The following is a 21952-nucleotide window of genomic DNA, read 5'->3' on the forward strand; positions in this document are numbered from 1 at the left end:
TTTCATCCACTGTGCTGTCTTGGCTGTTCATTACAAGAGCTGCTCTCCTTCCATGGTAGGAGATACCAAAAAACCTCCCTTTATAAGGAGAGTTCTTAAAACTCTCACCCAAAGAGGGTTATGAGGGTCTGTGAGTGTTTCAGCCACTTGTTGCTCAGGCAAAGGCAGAGTGCCAGGAGAAAAACTGGACCAAAACCATGAGCGGTTGTAACAGGGGAGAGACGGCAGGAGGTCTTTCCAGCCTTCTAGGCTCCCTTTCACAACAGGTTGGCAATGCTGCAATGCTTGAAGGCAGGCATGGTATTTGAGCTCCATTAGCATGTTAGGCAGGCAGAAAAGTCCCATTGCTCCCATTGCTACATGGGGGAGAGAGAAGCTTAGAGAAGAAACCTGGCACAGAGCAGTTGGGATTCGGTTAATCTGCTTAGAAATACATTAATCAGAGGATCAGATGCTGTCAACAATACTCTTTCCCCTCACTCTCTTCCCTCTTTCAGTACTTTCCTCATCACTGCTCCCACTGGGTCCTACTCCTCACCCTCCTCCACATGTCCTTCCTCTCCCCTGCTGTGAAAGTCATAGAGGGAGTAATGAAGAACAAGGCGATTAAAGTAAAATTAACAAATAAAATATAAATCCTCAATCTAAATGAAAATTAAAAATGGATCTTCAGCTGTTTATTTGCTTCCCTAAAAATAACCTTGTACCCCAGCCAAACTGCACGTAGCCAGGATTTCCCTGGAAAGTTCTGGGGAAAATGGGCAGCTCCCAAAAGATGAGCAAACAGTGGAAATAGTGGTGGCCTGCTTCCCCCCCAAACTCCATCCATCTCCTCCCACTTCCACTGGAGCCTGCAGGAGAAGCTGTGGGACCACACTGAGAACAGCATCCTGGCTTGTATCAGAAATAGTGTGGCCAGCAGGACTAGGGAAGTGATCACACCCCTGTACTTGGCACTGGTGAGGCCGTACCTTGAATACTGTGTTCAGTTTTGGACCCCTCACTACAAGAAAGACATCGAGGTGCTGGAGCGAGTCCAAAGAAGGGCAACGAGGCTGGTGAAGGGTCTAGAGCACAAGTCTGATGAGGAGCAGCTGAGGGAACTGGGGTTGTTTAGCCTGGAGAAAAGGAGGCTGAGGGGAGACCTTATTGTTCTCTACAGCTACCTGAAAGGAGGTTGTAGCGAGGTGGGTGTCAATCTCTTTTCCCAAGTAACAAGTGCTAGCGTGAGAGGAAACGGCCTCAAGTTGTACCAGGGGAGGTTTAGATTGGATATTAGGAAAAATTTCTTCACCAAAAGGGTTGTCAAGCACTGGAACAGGCTGCCCAGGGAAGTGGTAGAGTCACCATCCCCGGAGGTATTTAAAAGATGTGTAGATGTGGTGCTTAGGGACATGGTTTAGTGGTGGCCTTGGCAGTGTTAGGTTTACTGTTGGACTCGATGATGTTAAAGATCTTTTCCAACCTAAATGATTCGATGATTCTATGGTATTATCATGGCATTATCACAGCGGCTGGAGATAGGAATACTCCAAAGCGCCAGCCCTCATTGCCTTCAGCAGGAACTGTGGGTGCTCGACTTCTGGCTAACACCTCCTGTCTACAGATGGGCATCTGTAATTGTCAGCAGTCACAATTTAGTGGGTGCTCAGATTAAAACTGGAGCCAGGCAAGTTCAGTGTCTCTTTTGTGCAATTGGGTTAATAAACTGCACAAGGACATTACCTGTATGGAGAGAGAAGCTCTAAAAGAAGGTGTCACTACTAGTGGCATGTTCCTCAGCGTCTTGTTGCCTTCCTGCCTGGCCTCTGGTGAATTGGAAAGGGGGCTCAAAGGTGGCATCCTGTGGCTACGTGGAGCTGAGGTTGAGGCCGAGTTTGCTGCTCTCTGAGCTCTGCTGTTGCAGAATAACTGTTGCCAGAGGAGTATTTGTTCTACACGCACTATCTTCTTCTTACATTTTTGTTTTATTAATTTTTCAAGAAAAGCGCAAGAACAAAAATTATTGCAGTGAACAAGATACCAGTACCAACTGGGGGACAAAGAAAGAGGTAGAGCTGCTGCTCTCTACTCTTAATGTTTGCTTTGCATGCACGGTGTTTTCTGTTCCTGAGTTTTGTTCTCAGATGTGCAGCACTTGGTTTCATTCTCCGTATGAAGGTATAATCATAGGCAATGCAGGATGTGCGGTGTGGCTTCCTTAATTTCAAGGGAAACCTTTAACTTCAGGGATCTCCTGACCTTTAAGCCATTGTTTTAACAGCATTACAGTTGCATTAATTTTGGAGATTTTACAATCCCATGTTAATCCAAATTCCATTGAAGTCAGTACACAGACACCCATTGTCTTAAGCTGGGGTTGGTTCAGGTCATCAGTCTTCAAATTGTGCTGAGGAAAGAATGGGGATAAAAGGGAGGACGCAGTGGCATACCAGAGCTCAGCTTCTTTTTGTGCTTTCATGAGCGAAGTAAAGACTGGCTAAGAAAGAAATTGAGGTGGGTAAATGTTTCTACAGGAGAATTTTTTTTTGGTGAGGGAGCAGGAGGCATGAGGGGAATACAAGGCTGCTGCCTAAGGGTGTAACAGTACTTGCCCCAAATGGGGACAACAGACAGAGAGTTCTCAGTGCATCATCCCTTCCACAGGAAGATGTGTCCTTGTGACAGCTCCCATCCTCTGCTTCCCCCTGCTGGACCACTGCACCGAAGAAAAAGTGAGAACCCACCTCTGGTTCTTCTCAATCTGCGTTAGAGGAAGATCCAGATGAAACAGTGCCATTCCCTTGTTGATGCATATACATGAGCAGATGCACTCAGCTATTTGAGGACATGTGGACCCCTTTAATGTTGGTGCACCCCATCTCTGCTTGGTATGCCTCCTGATTGCCCCAGCCACTGTGGTGCACGGTGACCCAGCTGCCCAGTGTCTAATGTGGCTTCCAGGTGGGTGGTGGTGCCTGCTGCCTGTGCCCTGTGGGTCATTCGCAGGCCTCCTTTCCTTAACAAATTGGTAGTGCTGATCTCGTGACACATACTAGGTAGAGCTGCAGAAGCTTGAGAAGATCTTGGGGCATCTTTTTAGGCCAGTGATATGTGGACTGTGGTCTGCGAAACTGAGGTGAGCACTATGTAGGTAAACTGTATTAAATAGTAGCTTTTACAAACTCAGTGGTTTCATGTAGCTGCTCTCTCTCAAAAATCAGGTAGCGGATAGTGGGCCAAATGTTCAGGCACCACTCATCTGATCTGTGTGCTGCTCGGGCAAAGTACCTGGTTAAGTCTCAGTCAGCCCTATGCCATGCCTTTAAAAGCTGCCTGAGGTGGAGTTTTCACAGCCTTCCTGGAGCAGTTTGTTTCAGAGCTTTGCTGTTGTCATAGCTAGATAGCTAGTCTGAGATCTCGCTGCAAATTTTGTTGCTAATAAAGATGATCGGTGGGGAAAATAGAACTATTTTTCTCATGCAAATTAAAAACATACTACATTTATCTTTTAGCATTTTCCTATCTATTTTTCTTCAGTTTCTTTTCTGTCCCTTTGATGTATCTCCCTATCTCTATCTCATTTTCTACCTTCCTTCCTCCATGATGATAACTTTCTCCTTTCACAGGGGGCAGAAAGAAGCATCTGTCGTATTTTATGGGTTCCCACTTAATCCTGCCTGATCCCCCATTGTTAGAAGGCTCCTTCCCCTCTGGTACCTTTGTATCTGGTCCAGATGAGTATGGCAGATCCCTGCAGAGGGTCCTGTGCTTTTGGGATGCTTCCCAGCCAGCCAGCGCCTCCAGCCCCATCTCCCTCCTCTCTTAACCCAAAGAGCTCATGCTTAGATGTTAATGTCATCACTCTTTTCTTCTAGTGTGATGATGCCTGGAACTTTCAAATACGTTCATTAATTAAGCCTCCTGGGGTGTATTCCCTGCTGACCACTCTGTGTATGTACATGGAGCCGGCGGAGGGGAGGAGAGAGGAGAGGGCGTGCATGGTGCTGGAGCATACGCTGTGCATCCTGCCCGTTTGCAGGCTCGCTTAAACAGTTGGTCATTCCTTAAAGCCTCAGCACCCTGCAGAAGTGGAGAGGGCCTGGGATGCCTCGGAGGGGCAAAGAGACGCAATCGAGTTTGACAGGATTTGCACCACAAATTAAGTGCTGAGTGTTAACATTTGACACTCCAGCTCCGTGGAGCTTTTGGGTAGCCCCTCAGAGAAATCTGTCAGAAACTCAAGCATTCAGAAAGCAGGGGGAAAACCACCCTGCCACCTCCTGTTTTTCACTTCATGGAGGATGCAGAACACTGAACTGGTGCTGCATGGCCTTGTCAGCTCCAGTGAGCACCCTGACTCCATTGCCCTGGGGAGGAAGGTATTGTCATGGCAGGGAGCTTGCGTACTGCCACCCCCCACCCCCATGTTTGGTGTCTTGTCAGCACAGGGCTGGAGGTATGGGCTGCAAAGTGAGCACAGGTCCTGGGGAGTGAGGATCCCGGAGATGCCTTTCAACTCAGCAGCATGATTTTTCCCCTCAGCCCCTTCCTGTGGTTCTCACAGCCACAGCCAGTCGTGGTGTTGTGGTGGTGGGCATAACCACACTGCTTTGGGCCGTGTCCTCTTGGGTCTCATTGGTGTGGGGCAATATTGGCATTGGAGAGGAGATTTGTGAGGGTCACGGACAGGGCTGCAGGAAGGAGGGTAGGTGAGTGGATGCCCAAGGCTCTTCTCTCTCTGCTAGGGAAGTGCTGAGCTGCTAGTCATCATTTTAGATGTAATGGGGGTGTGGAGGCAGCAACACCATTCCTCTTGATCAATTAAAAGAAAAAGTATGAACCAAACCAATTTAATTACTTTGAGCCAGGGGTGTTCATGCCAAAAGACTAATGGAAGCTTGTTTTCATTTGTTAGACTTCTACTCTCCAAAGGTAGCTGTATTTTCTTCACCTGTCCTCTCTGGTTATGGATTGTTGCTGCACGTGCTGTCTGAAGCAATGCTGTCTTCCAGCCTAGCAGAAGTGCTTTTGTCCTCTGCTGTATCCTCCTGCTTCCTAAAGCTTGAAAAAGACTTTAACATTTTGTGATGTGAGCGTATAAATACTTATCAGTAGGTCCTACGATAATGAGAGCTGGACAAGCAGTTGTAAAAGCTGTTCCTTTGATGAAAGTCATCCCTAGATGGGCAGCAGCTTTGTGCCAGTCTCAGTATAGCACAGCCTCCCACAATACCACCTTGTCATTAGAGCTGAATTCCTTCCCTGTGGCCTGTGTTTACTCTGAACATAAATAACATCCTTGTGGCAGCCTCAAAAGACAATTCCTTCTGAGCTTCTGTTGTTCTAGGATTTATCCGGTGTAGTGCTGGTCTTTCTCAGACTCCTGGTTCCTCCTGCTTGGAGACCCCTTGTCCTGCTGTATTGTTCTTTAGCTATTCCACATCGTGCTTAGAGATAGCCAAAATATTTGTGGAGATGTGGGGCTCTTGCAGAGGCATCCAGTGGGCAGCTTTCCATCTGTCTCTGGGGTGTGTGTTTTAAGCCATGCTGATTTAACTCCACTATCTCTCTCTGGCTGGCCATCAAGTGTATAGAGTTGAGTTTATTCCTCTCTGCTTTTCAAGAAAAGTTATTCCCAGGGTCATATTCTAGCTAGCAATCTATTGCTTTGAGTATTTATTACTTTTAAGCTGCATATGGACCTCAGGGTATGGTTTCTGCTCCTTCCATCAGTCTCTCTGTCTACCTGCCTTCCTGCAATACCGAGTGCCCAAGCAGCACAGAACACCGGTGGGGTGAGAGGGCACTGCCCCATTTCACAGCCAGGCAAATGGAGGCAGGGAGCAAGGCTGCAGTCAGATGTACTGCCCTGACTGCCTCTCAGGTGGACAGAGAGGTCAGAAGCCATCCCTGCTCCCCTTCCCCTGCCAGAGGTTACCCTCAGTTCAGGTTGCCAGCACAGCTGCCTGCATTCTTGCTCTTTAACCTGATCCTCTCAGCACGACCTACAGTAAAAAAAAAAATTGCTCCTACCCACTAACAAGGATCTTTTTGCCAGAGCTGTGTGGGAGAGCTATTGCACCAGCAGGTATGCTGGCAGACCTGAGGGGGAGAGGGTGGGGTGAGGATGCTCACCTGCACCCCTGGGTGCACACAGCCAGAGGAGCAGATATGGCCTCAGCATAAGTGACTACCCCTCTTCTCCCAGCAAGTCCAAACTGCAGAGGATTCAAACCCACATGCAGATTTCTTAGTGGCAGACCAGGCCTTGGTGCAGTAAATTTTAGCGTTCTGACTTAGGACTTGTTTATTTTATCTGATTTTTATGAAGTCGAAGAAGTAGCCTGCAACCTCTGGAAGGTCTGTGCACCAGAGGCTGGAAACCCCTCCTTCTCCAGCCAAAACCATCCTCATGTTTACGTGAGAGTGTGCAGCAGCCTCTCCCTCATGTTGTTGTCTTTGAACAGGGGAGAGCTGGTGTGAGCACTCACAGAAGGCAAGGAAACCAGGTCGGGTGAATACTGTCAAAGTAAATTCAGGCTTATTATTCAAACAGATGTTCATGAATATATTTTGCCATATTTGCAGAGTCTTAATTGTAATCTGACTTCATGGGCACATGAGTTTAATAGTAGAAGACTGAATTTATGGAAGGAGAGATGATCTGGGAGATGAACTACCAAGCTGGGCTTTGGAGAGTGAGGGTTCACGTCTAGCTCTGCACAAGCATGGGCAAGTCACCTGGGCTTATTGCTCCCTGGGTGCTTCCAGGGGTGATCAGATCCTACTGGGGGAACACATCTGCATCCTGAGCAGTACTTTTAGTGTGCATGTTCATTCATAATTTTTTGCTTTCCTTACTTTCCACTCTTGGCAAATATAGTGGAGGTTTGCCACCTTTTTTTCCTTCCTGCCTATCACTCCCCTGTCCCGGAGATGAGGGGTGTCCTCCACCCCTCTTCTGTTTTCTCAGCTTCCATGGGAAGCTGTCAAAACCTTTCTTGTTGGGACCCTTCCTGCAAAGCCAGGTCTCTGTGAAGTTTTGGTGATACAATGACTTCACTGCCTGGTGAACAAGGAGAATCTGGGAAAGAAGCCAAAGCGTGATTCTACTACAGTGATTATTATTATTGCCATTAGCAAATATGACAGGAAAAGTTAGGATAAACAAGGGAGAGATAAGTGCAGTTTGTACTTGTTTAATATTTTCTGTGTGTTTTTTTTCTTTTCTTTCTTTTCCTCCCTGATGATGAGCACTGCTTTAAAGCTAGGCACAGATTGCATCGTTTTCGCCTGGAGTCGGTGACATCGGGGTTGCCCATTGCGTTGTGCAGCGCAGTATATTCGGTCTTACACAGTACATTTCATGCAGCAGGCAGCAGTCTCGTCTGCAGATGAGAGGTCCTCTCCTCCGATGGCATCTGGAGGGTCAGAGAGGCATCAGCACACCCCCGCGGGGGACATCCCCTCCAAGAGTTGTGCTCGCTGCCCATGCACCTTCCTTGGCCCAGAGGTGTGTGGGCAGGGCTCACCTCATCTGGCACCGTGGTTCAGCTGGCACAGACTCAGCTGGCTGCAGGTGAGGGCAGCCTCCTGGGGATGGTCTCAGGTGAAGGATTTGGAAGGAAACAAGCCTGTGAGTGGAGGAAAGGGAGTAGGAGAGAGGCTGCTTTGTGATGGTAACTGCTAGTGTAATTGTGCTGAGGTGGTTGTTAAAAACATTGATGCTTAAAAAGAAAGTTTTACCCCTTATGGTAAATGTCGTGGTACCACAGACTCTAGAGATGGAAACCCCCTGCTCAGCCCACTGCAGTGTTGTAAGACTGGAGCTAGTAAGAGAGCAAACGGCTCCAAAAATACTTGTAAAAACCACACCACCTCTGCACACGCTGCCTGGTCCCTCGGTCCCCCCCTCCCCAGGCAAACAAAAAGGGAGCACAAAAAAGTAAGTAAAATTGAGGACTCAGCCTTGTGCTCCGTGTTTCTAAATGAGAACCTTTTTAGCAAGGTGGCACAGGGCAGTTTGGGAACAATGCTTCCTTCCATGATGCGAAATATTTTGGAGAGTCCTCTGAAAAAGGTCCTCTGCCACAGTGAGGTGGTTCTTTCCTTGGGTCTGTGCATCCCACATTGCTTTGTTAAAACTGGAGGTATTTGCAGGCACCAGCAAGCTCAACGCTGAGGCTGACCTGCAGAATTTGGTGTGAGACATCCCCAGCACTTCCAAGGCACTCTGAGGAAGGTTGAGGCCAGTGATGTTTTTGATGTCTGTGGACAGGATTTGGTTTCAAAAAGGCACAACTGGGCAGGTTGAGTCAAGCCGTGACCTTGCATCACTGCTAACCCCTGCTGAACAGGGGAGTGCTGTTTGGAAGTGTGCTGCTTGTTCCTGCTGGCTCCAGGTTTTCTCCCCAGGACCACAGAGTGAGTGGCAGTACTCTGAAACGAGACCTGGAGACCTCCAGAGTGAGCCTTTCCCAGCTCTTGGGAACCACAACAAGGCTTCTCGGAGCTTAAAGGATAAATGGGGAGAGCAGTGAGTACCTGCTCTTGGCTTCAAGAGAAAGGAAAGAGTTTGGAGAGACTTCTTTATGCAGAGTAGCACTGATCTGAGCTTTTAATAATGCAATGGACTTGTAAGTGTTCCAAACTATGAGATTTTTGAATGAATTTTTAATCCAGGGTTTAACATTAAAGATTAACATGTGTTTTGAATTTCAAAAAAGGAAATTTGCCCCCAAAAGGCTGAGACTTCCTTCAGTGTCTTCTTATGGTTTTGTTCTATTTTACTTTTTTTTTGCCCCCTGGGTGCCTTAAAGCAAAATAGAAAGGAAAGGAAAGGAAAGGCAAACCCAGCATCCAGGCTGTGCTTGGGGAATTTTCCACTTGTTGTTAAACCAGTGTCCAGTTGGGGTCTTTCATATTAATGCTGCTCTGTGTGCTCTTAGACTTGGCAGGAGTGACAACATCTGTGTGGAAAACTGAGCCAGCTGTGCAGAAAAAAAAAATCTTTCTTAGTTCAGAGCAGTTGTGTACTTTGCTGCTTGGGCATAGGCAGCTTTTTGCATCTGTTGTGGAGGGAAAATTTGCAAAGTGTTTTCCTGAGACTCTAACTCTAAAAGACAAAGGAAGCCTGTAGCAGGTTTATGTTTGCAAAAGTTAGCAGCTCTTGTAAAAGGGAATTTAGGACATCGGGGGAAGGGAAGAAGAGAGGGCAAGCATAAAATCAAACAGAACTGTGAGCCTTGGTCACCCAGAGTTAACTCTCAGGACTTGGCATCAGAAAAGAAGGTGGCAAGGAGGCAGGCACGTTGTCATGTACAATAACAGTAGCAGCTGCATTCACAGAGCCTCTTTCCTGTGTTTCAGTCATGTTATGACAATACTCTATGTTTTTTGAACCCCCCCTCAAGAGGTTTGGAGAATTTTGTGAGCATCTGACACTTTCTTGAGGGTGGTGTTGTTGGATGCTTTGGGGCAGGGCTTCTTGCAGAAATTTTGTTCTTACAATCGTGTTGGCCTCCAACAGAGCTGAACACAGTGAACCTTCTCGGTTATTTTTTTTCTCCTTGATAAGAAATGTGTGTGTTAATTTGAAATCAATACTAATACTTGGCACGGTGGTGGAGAATGTGATTAATAGGCAGAGCTAGGCCCATGAATCAAGTGCCTGTTCTTGTCTCCCCATTGACCTGCTGCGTGATGTTTAGGTGAGTTATACTCTCTCTCCATCTTGGTTTTCCACACTGCAAAATGGAGACTCTCTGCATTGCCCCAGTGCCTCGCCTGCTAGCATATTTTAGAGCTACTGGTGCCATTTTTGCACTTGAGCTTTTCCAGCATGATGTACCCGACTAGAGAGCAGGAGGGCTGGGACCAGCTGGTGATGAGGGCGCTCAGCATTTGTGACAAGTCAGGCCCAGTGATCGCAGCTTGGAAGCTTAAAGCTGCGGATGCCTCAACCCTAGGAACACTGTGAGCAGGGAGAACCTCCCAGTGTTAGGACTTGTTTCCCTTTGCACCTTGTGCTGGCACGTACCCGTATGTCAAAAGGCCCTGCAGCAGACGGACAGCAGATTTGCATTAATCTGGCTGCACACATTTTATGTATTGGTCCTGCTTCCATCACACAATGTGGCAATGATTAGCCCAAATGGCTGGAGAGTGGGGAATTGACTCACAGTCAGCAGCATTTGCAGCAAAGCTTTGGGTTTCAGGACAGGGAGGTGGGGAAGACGGAGCTGAGCTCCCTGAGGACGAGGAGCAGGGAGCGAGTCTCATTCAGGGAAAGGACAGCAAGGCACTTAAATAGATGTGTTCCTGTGGCTCGTGTGTGGAAGTGTCTGTGCCTGACACCGGCCACTTGAGCAACATCAGGACCAAACTTCTCATGGAAACACCTACAGCTCCTAAATTCTGCGTGTTCCCATGTGAAGACTGGGCTGGAGTTGTTCGTAGATAAAGCTGGTAATCAACTGGTCATCTGTTCCAGGGAAGACCTAATGTGTCCTCTCTGTTCCATTTCACATCACAGGGAGAGTCCAGATTTTTTAGTGGATGGAACAAAAATCAGGGGAAATTTCCACTGGGAGAAGATACTGTTCACATGGTGTTGAAAGGCCACAGCGTATTAAGTATGTGTCTGTGTATAACACTGTACCACTACTGAATAAAATTATATGAAGTCAGAATTTATGTAACATCAATATATGGCAAAAGTTTAAATGGATGGAAATAAAGTGTTTTTACCTTATTGAACTTAAGTGTGCCAATATTACCATAATTAAATGGGAAAGCTGAAGCAATTCATTTTGACTTCACTCACTGAAAATGTCATCAAAGTTGATGTTCTTACAACCTATTTCGATTTTAATGAAAACTCTTTTTTTTCCCAGTGGAAAATTGTCCTTTTACAACCTCTTTCAGACAGCTCAACTCATAATCTGAAACATTCAATTACTGACCTGACATTTGCCAGATCAGAAGACAAATTTGCGTTTTCCTTTCTTTTCAGTTTAAATGAAAAAGAGCCTGCTTTTTTCTTGTTTCTTTTCTGTTTGTTTGTTTTTAATAATTTTGATAATTTTACATTCAAAGTAGTCTGGGATTAACAAAGTTTAAGATATGGAAGTCTAATGTCTTTGAACATCCCCATGAAAGCTAGTTTCGATCTGACTGCTTTTGGAGACTGAAAATTATGCTTTTATGCTTTTATCAGGCTTGTTTTGAGCATCATGTATGAGACAGGGAAGTTTCACTGTGATTGTGCATATTCTCACTTAAAGGCTCTCATACCAGTGGGCCACAGGAGTTTTCTCATCAAAATGGATGCAAATGTGATTAGACCTTTAAGACCTGATTTGGCAAGATACCTAAACAAGTGCTTAATTTTTAAACATCAAGTGTATTTCCAGTGACTTAACTACCTTTAGTGGAATTGCTAGGACATGTCAAATCAGCCCGGGCACCAGTGTCTGGCCGAGGGGCTGTGGGCACTCTGCTGGCCATGCAGGCAGCAGCGTAGGTGAGGTAGGACTCACAGCCTTGTCACAGAGCAGCAAAATTTTTAAGGGAGCTCAAAGGCACAGTGAACACCGAAGAACATCTGCCAAATATCCTTTCACTTGTAAAGCTTGTGTACTTCATAGGATGAGAGCATTTCATACACGAGACACAAAACTGGGGTGGAAAGCAGATAGCTAACTTGTTGGCATTGCCTCAGCCAAAAATTGTGGGTTGCTGGACCACGTCCTTTAAGAATCTGGTACTCATCGTGGTGACAGTACTTCCTGACTTCAAGGAGAACAGGATCAGTCTATAAACGAAAATTTGTTTTCTCAGAAATGGGTGGTTTCTATCTCCTCATGGGTTGTTTTTATTTTAAATGATTTAATTTTATTTTCTTTTGTCTTAGACACCCCTTTGTTGAGGGACCAGCCCATCATAACCCACCGTGGGCCTTCATAACCAACCATGGGGTGATGATGGTGCTGGAATACCCTGGTAATGGGGGAAGGCAGGTAAGGTGAGTACCCCAGGAAGCACTGGATGGACCTCCTCTGCATTTGGCTTGGAGATGTGGGGCCATTTCTTGGGGACTTATTTCCTACCCCCAGGCCCCACTGTTCATGGTACCCTGCACTTCCTTAACCCCAATCCCAGCTCTCACACTGCTACCGCAGCCTTTCATTCCTCTCCCCTAACCTCTCCCTCCTGTGGCTGCTCTTGGCCCCTCTCCAGCCTGATCAAGGTCTTGGCCCAGCCTGGCCCAACCTTTGCTCTCCTCCTTGCAGGGAAGATTTCTCTCATAGGAAGTCCCAGCTCCTTGGAGCCTTCATTGCTGACCCAAGCACTGTTGTGGCCTTGGTGGCTTTGTGTCATACATGCACCCCTGCTCACATGGGTGTGCTCCTGTTTGTGGTGGAGCCCATCAACATCTGCATGGGTGGATGCATTGTGTTCCTGTTATCTTGCTGCCTCATCATTTCCGGAAGATGCAGCAGCACCAACAAAGCCCGGGTTTCACGTGGCCAACTGAGTTTCCTGGAGGACTCCCAGAGGATGTCAGTGGTGTCTGCAGTGAGAGTGCCCACGCAGCAGCATGTCCCTGCATCTTCACCCAGCCTGTGCCTAATAGGGCAAGCACTGTCCATTTTCTGTCCATCACCCTCTGCTCTTCCTCCTTTTGGGGGAGGATGGACATAGCTCTTGGTGCTTTGGGTAAAAGGAGTTGAACCATTTGCACTGGAGTTAGACCTAATGATGGCTGTGTCAGGGTTGGTGAAAAAGCCACTCAGGTGCGAGCTTGCAGTTTGTGTTTCAATGACATTTTTCCTGAAATGGGGGCAGGAGGTGGAGGGATATGCAGAACACGTATCTCTTGATGCATCCTGTGTTAAAGTGTTAGAAGTCACTGAGGAGCCGGTTCTCCTTCCCCCCTCCCCACCTCTTTTCCCATGCAGTTGCACCCCATGCTCCTGCCTCTCCCCACTGCACACAAGTCATATATTCCAGCCTGCCCACATTCCTCCTGCCTTGCCCTGTGCCAGCTCCCCTTACGGAGCTTTAATCTTATTCCTTATGGGCTCTGTCCTTCCCACTCAATATACCATCGAACATATTTAAACCTTGAGTTGTTTTCCCTTATTAAGCAGTTTATCACTATGTTGTGCTTTTTTTTTTTTTTTTAACCAGGAGAGAAGGAGGAAATTTATTCTTTTGACCATAAATCATTTACAAAGCTGCTGGGCCGTTAATGTATTTTTTATGGCTCGGCAAACAAAAAATAGGAGTGAGTGTCTTAGCAGAGCTTTGCCGACCTGTTTTAATTTCAGCTTCCTAACCCTGACTCTCCGTTCACCAGTCTTGGGAGCAGACATTTCTCTTGCAGAGGCACCAGTGGATACCTTCTCCCGAAGGAGGCCGCTTTGCTGTGTCAGCAATGTCACGTGCTGTTGCCAGCACTTGGCACTGATCCACAGCACGACATATATCTGCTGACTGGGCTGTGCTGGAAGAATACTAGCAGGGAAATGGGATGGGTGGTGGAGGGGTGGAACTCGAGGCTATTTTTGCCTTTAGATCCTGGGAAGAGCTCTAATTAGACTCCTGCTCTGGGGTAAGCAAGTTACACAGAGCTCTCATCTCATCCCATGCAGCCTCATCCTGTATTTTGCATGTTGTGGGCTCAGCTGGCCTCAGGTGTGGTCATAGATATCCATGGGGATGGTTGAGGATGCTGTCAGAGACAGTGACTGGCCATGGTGGTGCTTCCCAAATGTTAAGAGCTGGCTCCTGTGAGGTTTTGCAACCTGCTTCAGGCAAATGAAGCCAATGTATGCCTTCGCTGCTCTTTGCTCTTTGTCAACTCTGTGCCTTTTCCCTCTTTTAGGAAACATAGGTAGGAACCTTTTCTGTAAAAGATGCATTTTCCTTTCTGATGTGCTGTGACAAGCAGCAAGATAATTAAGAGGAGGGATGCGGGAGGTTTCTGTTGCCATCTGAGCTAGATGAATGGGAAAGTCTGCAGCTCTGAGCTGTTGTTGCAGGCTCTTTGCAAACTCAAGCTGAGCTTCCCACCTTAAATGTGTTTGCATGAACATTTGATAAGCTTTCATTCCCAAGTCACTTCAGCTGAAGTAACTGGCCATAGTTATTTAAAATGTTCCCACCCCTAGACATTCATTGCTGTTGGAGGATGCCTCCACTGTAGCTGTGAGCAGAACAGGACAGTGTGTCTGCAGTGCAGCTTTTCCTGTTCTCAGCAAAGCAAGTTAGCCTGTCCTTACACCTTCCTCAGCAGGTTACACTAATTAATACCTGGCTGTGAGATGGAGGCACAGTTTCCTTTCTGCTTTCGTTGCTTTTAGGGCAACAACCTTGTGCTGAGCGACCAGGCAAAGAGCAGAGAACGACATCTTAAGTTACTGCAACAGGATTTCCTAGAGCTGATCTATCACAGGACTAGGGGTGAACAAGCAGGGACTGTGTTTGCCAGTCGCAGCTTTGTAGAAGACAAAGAATAAGGAGACACCTTTCTGTGCCCAGCTAGACTTTAACTTTTCTCTTTGCCTGCGCCTGGGATTTGGTGCTTCAAGAATCTCTGGAGGACCTTAGAAGGGAAAGAAATTACTAGCACCCTGTTGCAAAGACACACCACTGTTTGTACCTTAGGCACACTGCCTCATTGCGGCCTTCAGCCATCTTCTGCAGACAGATTGCATGCTCCTGATTTGCCTACCTGAGTCCTGGGGGAATGAGTCATTGATGACTCCGATGCTGGACACAGCCAGGAATAGGCAAAGCTGGCACTAAATGGTCCCACAGAGTGGGCTGAATTAAGCGTACCCACCCTCTTTCAACTCAGGGGAGCAATGAGTAAGCACTTGAGTGAGTTCCTGATCATCTCTGGGTCCCCTCTGGTCTTGCTCATCTGCTAAAGCAAAAAATTCCCCAACCTCAGCAGTATGTCTGCTCCTTGAGTCCTCTGCAAATGCTGCGAATTCAAGGGCTGTCAGCTCAGATCGCAGCAGTCTCTGTTTCCAGCCAATGCCGCATGCATCAGAGGCAAGTGTTAAACCCTCCATAATGTACCTAATTGTGCAACACTATACCACGGAGAGGGGGTTAACACATGCCCCAGAGCGCAGCGATTGATTAGTTTTATCCTAGCTAATGTCATTGTAGATGCTATTTTTGTTCCTATCAATGTTCCTTCCTATTTTTATAATCTTGCTATAATACAATGCAGTTGGTTTTTTTTATGGCTAACTTGCATGTATACTGCATCCAAGGCAGCAGAGATGCAAGGCAACTATCCCAGCTAGCAGGAGTTGTGAAGAAGGCCGCTCTCCTGGCAGCTCAAGCCAGGCTGGGTAGAGACACAGAAGAGAACCCAGTACTGGGAGCACAGCAGGAGTCCAGAACTGGAAAGGACCATTTGTGCCATTGGGCCCCTGACCCTGCTATCACCAGGGCATCTGTAAGCCAGATTTGGGTTCTTGTTCCCAATTTGTACAGGTTAGCAAGCTGCTCTAGCATTATGCTTTTCTCACAGTTTAAAAACCTCTTTTGCATTTCAAGACTGTGACTAATTACACACAAGCATTAAGATCTGTTGGAAGAGCACTTTTTGAGTTACACAGAGAGCTTAACATAATGTGATCCCTGCTACATGCCCCTCTTGATTTCCCTAGCAGGTTTGAATGCTCAGCAGTTCAGCAAATCAAACCCTTGAGGTCTAAACTCTGAGGATACCTGGAGCTGACTGACTTGCTCAGCAGGACCGAGGGAGTCTGTGGCAGAAATGAGGAAGGAATCAAATTCCTCGGTGTATTATGAGAGCCCCTTTTCTACCCCTGCAAGAGCTGCTCCAGCTCCTCTGACAAGGGCATGGGAGGGAACTGACACCATTCTTCAAGTATGTATAGCTGAAAGCTTTCCTGCCTTTTATTGCTCTTAAAGTCCAGTTTTCATCCCCCCTACGGCTGGAGGTTGGGGAGGTCAGGGGCAGGGAGATGTGCTCCATGTCATCTCAATCAGACAGTTGTTTGAAATCCTCCTCCCAGCTGGCCTGCAGAGAAAGACCTACTTCTAAGAGGGAGGATGGCAGGGGTGGTAGTGACCGTTATTTGCCAGGCCAACAGCTGAGGCCAGAGCAGAGAGGGTCAGCAGAGATTAGGGAAGAATCTCTAATCTCAGTGAAACAGGAAAGTTTCACTGTTATCTCTCTGTCTAGTTCAGATGAGGTTATAAACGGTAAGGGCGAAGGGTTGGTGTGATCAGCACAGATTTACAGGTAGCCAATGTCCCTGATCAGCTGGTGGAGTTCTTGGCAAGAAACGTTTCAGGGCTCAAGTTCAAGACACTGACACTGTGTTTTCTGCCTGGATTGGTACCTGCTAGCCCGCATATCCTACAGGGTGGGCAGCAATCCTGAGATTGCTCTGACTGTGGTAAAATGGATCTATTTACTTGGGAGGCTCCGTGCTGGAGGGATAACTAGATACCACCAATTGTGTCTGATAATTTCTCCAGGGATAAAGGTGCTTAGCGGTTAACTTGGCTTTTGACCTGCACTTAACAGGGAGAGTGACACTGTATAGACCTCAGAGGAAAAGTTAGTGTCAGTGTAGGTTTAATGCCTGTGTTATGGAGATATTGTTCTGAAACCATGCTAGATGTGATAGTTTTCCTGTTGTTTGTTCCAGTTTGTCCTGCAGAGCCAGCAAAGATAGGAAGGGAAGAGCTGGAAATTATTTTACCTTACACACTGCCAGGTTACGACCACATTGCTAGACCTGTGAGCCAGAAAGAACCAGCATGAGCCGTGTGTTGGGATATTGAGCCTGTCCAAATAGAGGGAATGGGCTTACTCCCAAAATACTCAAGTTTGATGCAGCTGTTTCAGAGAACAAAATGGCCCAACTCTGTTCAATTGCAACTTCTGGTTTTAGCTCTGAGCTATATATTTGCCCATCATTGTGATGGGAATAGTGAAGCATATGCAGAAAGAGATGGACAGGGTGAGGGGAAGGGACAAGGTTGGCAAGTGTGACTTGCATGGCTGGGTTGCAGAGAGGAAAGAGCAGAGGCCCACGGGAACCACTGCTGAGAGCTCTGGGAGTTACAGGAAAGCAGGGGCTGCCGAGTACTGGACCAGACTGCTAGGTTGTGCTGCACAGTACAGACATTGTCTGGAGCTTTAAAGACTCAATTAGACAAACTTCTGTTGGGAGTAGCTTAGCCAGTGTTGATTGTGTCTTGAGGAGGAGCTATGCTAGAAAGTCTCTGTCCCTCTTTTCTGACAGAAGAATGACATGTTTTTGGGTGTCCTCAGTATGTCCCGCAGGCTCTCTGGGAAGGGTCCCTGTAGCACCTGTGTAACATGTGCCCCCAAACAAGGGCATGGAGATAATAACTTTGGTTTCTGGACCAAAGTTTGCTGCCTTCTTGCTGTGCACTGGCAGAAGGGTTATAGTGTGGTGGAGCTCTCCCTTCTTACCATTGCTTCCAGCTCCCAGCATAATTGTTCCAAGGAGGTCTCTACCAAGACAGTGGGCATTAACTAAGACTTGTGCTACTTTGGAGTGCTTGGTGATGATGGTTCCACAAGCAGGATGGACTCTACTGCAAGCTGCCTCTAGACACTAGACTGGGTAAATACTGCTTTTGATTAGATAGATTCTGAACTAGCAAGTGCAGCACATCTAGAATGACAGGAGGATACTTAGCTCCTGGTGAGAAGGGGCAAGACCAGTATTCAGACAGCTTGTTGAGCAGCCTGTTTGGGTGCTGTCATATCATGCTGGACAACTTCAACGTTATCAGTTCTTACAACTGCAAGTCAGGCTCCTTCAGGGGCTTTTGAATGGTTGCTGCACTAGCAGGTCCTGTGGCAGAAGTTCTCCCTGCATCTGTTACTGTCTCCTCCAGCTGTGAGTCACTCCTTCCTAGGCTGTGGGTTTTGCTGCTGCTCAGTGTGTTAAGTTGGCAAAGTAACTCAGATTATTTGGGGTGGGAGACATTTCTCTTCTTTAGCACAGAAGGCAGCTTTGGTCCCAGACTCAGAGATGTGAGGCAGGCCAAAGGCACAGTGGCTTGTATTTTCCTTTCATCTCAGGAAAAATACTGCTCTGCAGTTTCTCCCTCTGTTGCCTGCAGTCGCCAGATCGAACATTGTGTTCCTACCCTGTTCTTGAAACTTTTGAGTGACCTCATCTTTGCCTCTCTAACGAGGGACCCAAAATGTCATACTGCCAAAGGCATCTTCCCCAGCACATGGCAACAGGATTGTTAATTGCACTGGGACGGGGGATCCATTCCCTGGGTTTCGGATGCAAGCTGATACAGCTTGAAGCTTTATTCTCATTTTCCCCCCAGTCACACACATTTCTGCACATTTTCCCTAGAGGTCTGGAGATGCAGAATGCACGCAGCTGAGGTTTTCTTCATCTCTTTCACACCTCCCTCCCTCCTTTCTCCCCTGACCATTTGCTTCCCTGGCTTGCCAACACTGCAGAGTGAACCTGTACCCTGGCCTCTGCCTATGCAAAGTCATGCTAGCCCAGCCTCCCATGCCACTGAGTATCAGGAGGTTGCTGCTAGCAGGTGCCAAGTGCTGCTGACTTGCCAACAGTTCTTGGGGGTACTTGCAAAGTAGAGAGTGTCCTCCAGAATGTGAGGCAGGGCAGGAGCTTGGCTTTCATTGTGTGAATGACTCTCCAAATAAACTTTTATTTTTCTGTGGTCCTGGGAGATCAACACTCCTAAGCTAAACACAGTGGGAGAACACCCTCTCTGTACACTATATGGCAACACAGCCAGTGATACCCAGATAGCTTGCTGAGCATGGTTGCCGCTGAAAACCAGATGCTGGGGATGATCCTAGCGGTAGAGGAGGATGTGCCCTTAGCACATGTTCAACAGCATGACCACAGTGCTTCCTGAAGGCACAGCCTCCGAGGCCCTTGTGGTCTATGACCATCTGTCATCATGGTGATATGAACTGGTGATTGTGCATCAGCTGTTCATGTTATAATCTGGCCTGTCGATGTGAAATTATGGTGATGGAAGTCCTCATTTCACTCACAGGGCTGTCAGTCAAGGTGATTTGGTGGTCTTGCTGGTGATCCCTGGCAGAGAGGTGTGGCAGTGAGCAGGAGCTGGGAACCTTTACAGTCAACTTAGTATGAGTCAAAGTGCTGAGACATGCCCAGGTATTTCAGCTTCACTGCATCTGGTATATTCTGAAACCTTGTAGGGCAGCTAGCAAACATGTGGCAGCATCTGCCTCCTCCTCATACCAAGCAGGGAGGCAAATGCTGGTTGCAGGACTGGGCCCTACATGCTTGTGTCATGCCGTATGAACTATCTACATGGACTTCTTTATGGATGCAGGGGAGGGAGCTGAGTGTGCGACTTGGAAAAGCAGTAGTCACCCATCAAAAATGAAATCAGTGATCTGTTGCCAGATAACTTGGTCCTGGAAATATGAAGAAACTCTAAAAGACCCTCTGTAGCCAAAAAATCATTCTGCTGGCTGATTCCCTGATAGGAAACAAAAAATGGAGCATCTGGAGCATAGTGATGGGAGCTCGCTGCATCGGGATCAAAGGAGAAAGCCGTTTGCAGAATCAAGCTAAGATCAAAGTGTCCTACGTACAGGAAGGGCCCATTCCTCTTTCTGCTGACAGTGGTGTACCCTGCTCTTCCTCCAGGCATGCTGCTTACAGGGATGCTTAATTACATCCTCCTTAAGTAAGGAGGAGATTGCACATGCAAGAGAAGGTGTAATGGCCATTGTAATCCAGTTCAAGGGGACGATTTGGTGGTGATCGATTCTTATTGCCTCTCACAAGTCATTAGACTTCTCTGAATGCTTAGAAAAGATCTGGATTGTGTATTTTTGCAAAAAGAGACCCTTTACAATATCCTTTGCTTGATTTGTGTGACCTCTTATATGTAATTTGACTTACTAGACTGGGCTGTATGTGTGTACATATATCTATATTTGCATTTATATCTACCCAAGGGAATTAAAGTCCTCATTCCTTAGGCTGCATTGAAAAATCCTTATCCCAATAGATATGCTAAATTTGAAATCTCTTCCTCCCTCTCTCCCCTTCCTCCCTCCTTTTGCACTAATGCAAAGCCACATTTTTGCAACTCCTAATTTTGAAATGTTTAAACATGTGACATTTGTTTGAGTCTTCCTACTAGTGACTTCCTGGGCACACAGGTTTATAAGTGTATGTGTCTGCGTGTATCTACCTGTGCTTTGGGCCCTGAGTGTTGGTGGGGGAAGATGCAGTCACGTAGATCCTTCTGTAGATGTACAAGGGCATGTGTAAGTGTGTTACATTTTCTAGTAGACCGAGATATAAAGAACGACGCTGCAGCTTCTGAAGAGGATTTGATCTTTGCTCTTTCAGCTGTCTTCCTGGGAAAGGAATTGCGTTGTAGTAATGCCCCCCTCCCCGTGCTGTGTTAACAGACCAGCCTACCTCCCTATTTATGCTGGGGGAAGAGGACTTTGCCTACATTTGGTCTCCTGACTCCCCTGTCACCTTGTTTAAACTTACTTGTCAGAAGCGGTTGTGTGTGTTTTCCCCAGCTGTAGCCCTGCAGGTGCCACTTAGCTTAACAAAATGAGTCCTTGTCGTTAAGTGCTGCCTGTCTTGTATGCATCCCGGGCCAAAGAGCAGCTGACAGGCCCTGGGATGCATGAGGCAAAGGCAAGCCTGAGGAGCTGGCTTGCCTGGTGCTTTAACAAGACAGAGACAGGACAGCATGGTGTCAGGGGGGTGCTAGTCTTGCGTGCCCAGTTCAAAGCATCTCCCCTTGGCAAGAGAAATGGACAGGGACTTCAGCTCTTCCTTAGTGCCCACCCCCCCTCATAGAAACCACTCCATGGTGTTCAAATTAAAAGCGATGCTGTGGTGCCTTGAAAAGGGGAGGAGATTATGGGGGCTGTGGCGTGCTGCTGGGTGAGAGTGGGGCACTGGCAGAGCAAAAGGAATATTATGTGTTTTCTTTCCTTTTATATTGTTCGTAAGCGGATTGGGAAATTCTCAAATGTATTGAAAATTATTTTTACAGTGAAGAAATTATGCATGTTCTATTTTAGTGTTTTTTATTATTCTGCAGGATGTTTACAATCAACTAATAGTAAATATTAGGAGAAGCAAGAGGGTGGTTAGGGATGAAAAATCACATCATCTTGATAACTGAGTGATTGATGTAACCAACCCTGCAATGCAAACTGTAAACTCAAACTTTTCCAGTAAATTTGCTATTAGTGAATACTCACACTTCAGTATTACTTTTTCTGAATGACAAGAATTTGAATGTGCAGTTTTTTCATGGAGAGGATAAGGGATGGGGCTGAAGACCACATGGTGCTGTTCCAAACCAGATGAGTAGTTGGTTTTCCTTTCATGGAGAGCATCTCATTAACGCTACGCCGAACATGGCAGAATAACTTTCTGCACCACATTGGGGAGAGAGGTTAATCCAACAAATGTCAAAATTATTGTGACTCCCTGCACACTGTTTAGCACATGGATGATGCTAGACTGGATGACTAGTCATGGCAAAGTAGTCTTCAAATTTAGGCCTGCAGAAAGACGATCCCTTGTCAGGATCATGTTCTGTAAGAGACATCTCCAAATTTGACATGGGTCTCTTCTGGTTTTTGGGCTGTTGCCACTGCCTGACCAGTCACAAGTAAATGAGGAGTTCAAAACCATTCCCAGTCTGTTGACCACGGACACAACTGGAAGGCAGATGCCTTGTAATAAAGGTGATGCTATTACTGGCTCTTCAAACTATTTACTTCCGTTTGCTGCTGACAGCCCTGCATAGGAGATTGATGGATTAAGCTTTCACCAGCTGTTCCTCATGCAGGCACCTAATTCTCTGAGATGTTAGCACCAGAGATGAACTGTTTCCCTAGGAATTTCCAAAATGT

The sequence above is a fragment of the Nyctibius grandis genome, chromosome 23 (genome assembly GCF_013368605.1).
Source record: "Nyctibius grandis isolate bNycGra1 chromosome 23, bNycGra1.pri, whole genome shotgun sequence".
NCBI lineage: Eukaryota > Metazoa > Chordata > Aves > Nyctibiiformes > Nyctibiidae > Nyctibius > Nyctibius grandis.